Below are 6,000 nucleotides of genomic sequence, written 5' to 3'. Positions count from 1 at the left end.
AGAGATTGTGTTCAAGTATGGGGTTAGTACAGGGAGCTATAAGGATAGACTGTGATATCTAAAGTGCAATTTTCTTGGAAAAAAACCCTGCTTACCATTCAAAGACAAAGCACATTGATGTTCAGTATCACTTTGTGAGGGATATGATAGAAAACAAAAAGGTGTTGCTGGTAAATGTGGACACTTTGAAGAATACTGCAGATGCATTGAAAAATCTGTGAGCTCTAATAAGTTCTCTTGGTTTAGAGAAATAGTGGGTGTTTCAGGGCTGGATAAATGATTAATCTCTCCTTTGGCCCCTTGTGGAAAGAAAACAACAAGTGGGAGAATGTTGAGTTGTGTTATATTCTTTCCACGGCTAGCCCCCCTAATTAATCGGGGGGTGGAGCCCCCCCTTCGTTGCACTGATTACGCATCGGGGGGGGGTCACAGGGGGGTGGCAGCCCCCCTGTCTAGGGGGTTTGAGGGGGGCGGGTAATCCCCCTTTACGGGGTTTGGGGCAGCGCCCCAGGGAATTTTTTTTTGGACCCTAGATCACCACAAATACAACATAAATTAATAGGAAGATCACCACAACAACAACATAAATTTTCTACCCAACAATCTCCCTCTATGGTATGTGCCAGATATATGATTTTCCTTCCATGCCATGGAGAAATAGACAAAGTAACTCACTACTGAATGCTTCATTTGTCTTTTGCTAGCTAGCATTTCCCATGAGATACCTATACGAATGGTTGCCAATCTTTATGCTGGGTATCTTTCACATTACAACTATATTTCTTCAACATTGTAGTGCATTTGTCTGTTGTCAAGGTTGCCGGGACTTTCACCTGGCCTTGAATGCAATTTTCTATGGGAGCCTGGCCACCAGAAACTGAACCGAGTCAACCTCACAAGTGCTCTAACTTGGCCCTATAATACATTCCAACATCTAAAACTCTTATAAGGAGCTAAATTGGTCCTTATAGATCCTGGGAGGGGTATGAAAGGCGATGTACAAAAAGCAGAGGAAATAGTAGAAAAACACCTAATGCTTGTATGCTTTAACAATTTGAGAACCCTTCTAATCCAAAGGTAATTTGATCACTTGAAACTAAACTACGAGCTTTGCTAAAATTAGAAAATATGTCTTATTAAAAAAAAAATTTGTGGCTTTGCAGATTCACTATGAAACTATTGGACCTAATATTTGGCAAGACACTACTATCCAAATAGATGCTTTTGTTTCTGGTATTGGAACAGGGGGTACGGTTACTGGTGCAGGTCATTATCTGAAGGCTTGTTGCTTTATCTCGAATGCTTGCATATGCATGACAGTTCAAATAGAGATCGTAGATAAGATTGCTATGCTGAAACATCTTGGGATGTCATTTGTGATTGTTAAATTCAAAATAGTTAATCAATGAATTGAGTTTTTATAATATATAAGATTATATTCATATTCCAGCTAGTGAAACATGGCACTTAAGAACCTACCATCTAAAGTATACAACTACAATTTAGACTTTTGTAAATTTGGGTTTTTGTAAAGTATAAAACTATAATTTGGACTTTTGGACTCGGTCTACCTTACTTGACCAATTACTTGACCATCTAGAAACTACCATTTAAACTACAGTTAGAACCTCTCTTTAAACTGCAGTTTGGACCTCAGAGAAGGTGTGGGTGTCCTTAATAAGGATATAATTTCATTTTAACTATAGGAATTTGAAAAGTAAGCAGAAAAGAAAGGTTAATGAGGGAAATTTGATGATGTTAATTCTCTAATTTATTCATTGATTTAAAATTGGATTTCTCTAAGCCTACTACGTTTTGGATTTACAATTTATGTTTTCTCTTTCCAATACTTCAACCCTCATTATTAAGAGGAAATGACTTCGAAAAGAATAAGACTGTGGTTCGCTCCAATTTATGTGAATAGATTTTATTTGAAGATATATCCATAATGCAACATCATTGGGGTTTTTAGAAAATTAGAATCAACCAGAATTGTTGGGGTTTCTTTCTTGAATTTCAAGATTACCCAAATACACTAAAATAGAACATGCCAAACACGCTCGGAGTCTAGAGATGTTTCATTACGATTGATTTTGGGGAGGAATCACATGCTAACCTGATCCTTATCTCTTTTTCAATAATGATTAGCAAGAAATTTAAAATAATTTCTGCATTTCTTTAACTGTAAATTTTTAAATCTACCAAACGGGAATGCTTCAGACAAACCCTGCAAAACACCGGTGATAAATTTTGCATCTGTGTTGTCAAGGTTGCCAGGACTTTCACCTGGTCTTGAATGCAGTTTTCTATGGGAGCCTGGCCACCAAAAATTGGAACTGGGTCATCCTCACAGGTGCTCTAACTTGGCCCTAGAATACATCCCAATAGACATAAAATGGATAATATTTTGGCATAATATTCAATTTATAATTTGGGCCTTAATTTTGGCTTTCGAATGCTTTGTTCTGGAAGGAAGAAAAAGATTAACATGACTGGTCTCATGTTACATGAACAAATCTAGTACAGGTGATCTATTCTATTCTGGCACACTAAGAAAGAAGATTGTTTTCAGGATAAAATATGAAGAGGTTGTTTGCAACTAAAACAAAAAAGTTGGATTCTTCAACAGTTCTGAGATAAAAATGTTTTAATACCTACCTAAAGGGCTTTAGCGCCTCCAACAAATCTGCTATACTGAACATGGGCTCCTTCTTTGGTTTCACTGGGTTGTTTGTGAGATTTTGAGCACAAAATTTCAGAACACGAGCCGCTCTGCGATACTGAACATGGTCTATAAAGGGTTGGGTAGTTAGTGAGCTGTAAGGCCAGACGACAGCATAATTGTTCATTATCATGGAAGCAGATCGTGCACAACAGAAACTGGAAGCAAGTCGTGTGCACAACAAAAATGTAGCATGTGGTTTTGGAGAGGGAGAAATCGTTAGGAACTGGAGATAGCATAATTCTGCAACATAAATACGGTAGCCAGATGTCAAACAACAGAAGATATGTAGCCAGATGTCAAAGAGAAAATCATATGCCATATGTCAATCAGAAAATAAAAGTTTAGACTACTAAACTGATTCAAAAAGAGACCTATCGACCTAATTAGTTAGCATTATTATATATTGATATATGACATTCTTTTGGTACTGAGCAGAGTGATAATATTATAATATTATTAGCGATACCAACAATGGTATAATCATATGTAACCTTTGTTTGGGTTCAAAGGATGTGGCAAATATATATGGAGGCTCCATGTATAATTGTTATGAATCCTTAAAAAGTAAAATCCTTTACATATAACGTGATATTTACATAAAGGCACCATGCAATAAAGAATTGTTTATAAAATTGTTTTTAAATATAGATAATTCATTTATATATTTTCTTTTGAAGAGTGTACCTATTTACGTATGTAACAAATAATTCTACATGCAAAAGTATGTATATAAACACATTTATGAAAACATTGTCTCGATAAACACATTTAGTTTTTTAAAAGTTTCAGATATTGTCATCGACATTTTTATTATCGTTAAGAAATTTAAATTAAAACATTAGTAACTTCTTACAACCCATAAAAATACAAGGGATATGGGGTAGTGTTACAAGAATCACATGTCCAGTTGGACTAAGCCAAAAAAAACTTTCCATTAGTTAAATTTAGACTTGAATTTAGAAATAATTCGAGCTCAAAATTTAGAAGAGTGAGAATTTAGAGATATAGGAATACCTAAATACTTAAACTCCTGCCAAGTGTTTGTTGTTGAAAATCCTATAATACATTTTATATGGGCTAAGAGGGCTTTTTAGACATTCCATTAATATATTTGACTTTTACCTTTGTTAATCTACATTCCAAAGACTTGAATAAATTTATCCAGAATTGAAAAAAATCTAGAAGCTATAATAATTGAGGCAACCCCTAATAATAATGTGTTATTAGCAAATTGAGCATGATTTATATTTTTAATACCTAGATAAAAGCAAATACCTAGAAGCCTTTCTCTTCACAATTCAAGGTCTAACCTCCTGCTTAAAGAAGATACAATTATGATAAATCAAAAAAGGGAAAGAGGATAGACTTGTCTCAGGCCTCTTGAAGCTTTAAAAAAACCCATGGGTCTCCCATTGACCAAGGGAGAGAGCCAAGGGCTTGAAATGCAAGATGTTACGTACTGCAATGCATGTTCTTCAAACCCAATTTTTCTCATCACTTCAAAGAGAAACTTATGTCGAACTTGATCAAAAGTGTTAGCCAAGTTAAGTTTAATATTCATCCTTTTTTCACCTAGAGATTTACTTGAATGGATCATTTCTTAGACAAGGGTCATGTTATCCACAATTTGTTTGTTGCCCACAAATCCTCCTCGGTTTCTGATATCATCTTTGATAAGAGAGATTTGATTGGTTCTGTTAGAAATTTAGAAATCAACTTGTAGGACATATTACAAAGGGAGATAGGTCTAAAATGAGAGGAGGAAGGGTTAACCTCTTTTGGGACCAAAGTGAGAAAGGATGAGTTGATACACCCTCCAATATGCTTATGTTTGATGGAATAATCTTGTTATAAATTCTAAGAAGGGGTGTGAAACAATAGTTCTTATCAATTAGTATTTTTAATCTTTCAAAGCATTAATTATCTTTAACATTTCATCAACATAAACAATAGACAACACCTTTCAACAATCCACAATAATTAAGACCGTAGACACAAAGATTTTTAAGTGGAAAACCCCCTTTGGGTCAAAAATCACCAAACATTTCTTAATATTTGTCTTCAAAAATAATTACATCAAGTTTTCAGCTCTAACTGAAGGAGGCTCCAACCTGTAGGATGCTCCAACACCCTATTTACCAACTGCATCTGGAAGGACATTCCAATGCCCTAGATTTCAAGCTCCAACCTGATAGATGCTTCAACACCCTATGTACCATCTGCAACTGGATGGATCCTCTAATGCCCTATGTAGGCTACAACCTGCCCTAGCATAGACTCCAATCACCTGCATTGCACCACCTAACCACCCTGATCAATTGGCGGACCACATTTCACAATTTTTAGACTAGATCCACCTACGATCTGAATTAATACAAACAAGATGAAATGTAATCCTTGTTGCTTCTGCTTGGTATGTATATCACTGTTAATTCTTGGTAGCCTCACTGCTCAAACTGACACCTGCATAATCGTACCTCAAACAATATTTGTCGTCATATCCAAACCTATCTATGCTTAATCAAACCATTGTTATCTCTGACATTGCAAATTATATCATCATCAAAATTACCAACTACTAATTATAAATAGCCATCCACTATCACATAGGTACTATGTTATGTCAATCAAGTACTTGTCACATCATCAGGAAACTGTCATGTACAAGGAACACTATCAGGTACCAAAAAACACTGTCAAATACCAATTGCACCCTTATGTAGATCATTGTCATGTATATCTGGGGCACACTGTCATAATGGTTCCATCAACAAGATTACTTTGTTCTTCCAATAAGGCCATTGCCTGTAGATGTTAAGTATGATCTTAATACATCATGATGTAAGCATAATGTTAACTTCAATATATATCAGAAATCATATTACCATATAATGGGTTATAAATGTCATTGTCAATGAAGTCAAAGCATCACATCACAACATTGGTCACTTATCATCAAGAGTCACTTGTTTCAATAAGAATCAACAAGTGCTAATATCAATATTGTTGTTATATCAATAGTTAACATGATCTCTCTATCCTTCTTATCTTCACTTTCAAGACTACTGAAGCACCAGAGTCCTGTAAGATTAGTTATGTGATAAGCCCACAATTATAATGGATCAGTCATTGTCCAGCTAGTGAGATATTTCACTATTGTCATAAGTAAGAGTTGTCATATAAGTCATATCTAAATGCACTATCAAAAGATCACTATACAACTTTATGAAAGATGTTCACTTGTGTATCAAATATTATTGCCACAATCATGTAGA

Source organism: Pinus tabuliformis, chromosome J (assembly GCF_031772625.1).
Source record: "Pinus tabuliformis cultivar Carrire ecotype Pingquan chromosome J, CPIR1, whole genome shotgun sequence".
NCBI lineage: Eukaryota > Viridiplantae > Streptophyta > Pinopsida > Pinales > Pinaceae > Pinus > Pinus tabuliformis.
Note: the sequence above shows the minus strand (reverse complement) of the source record.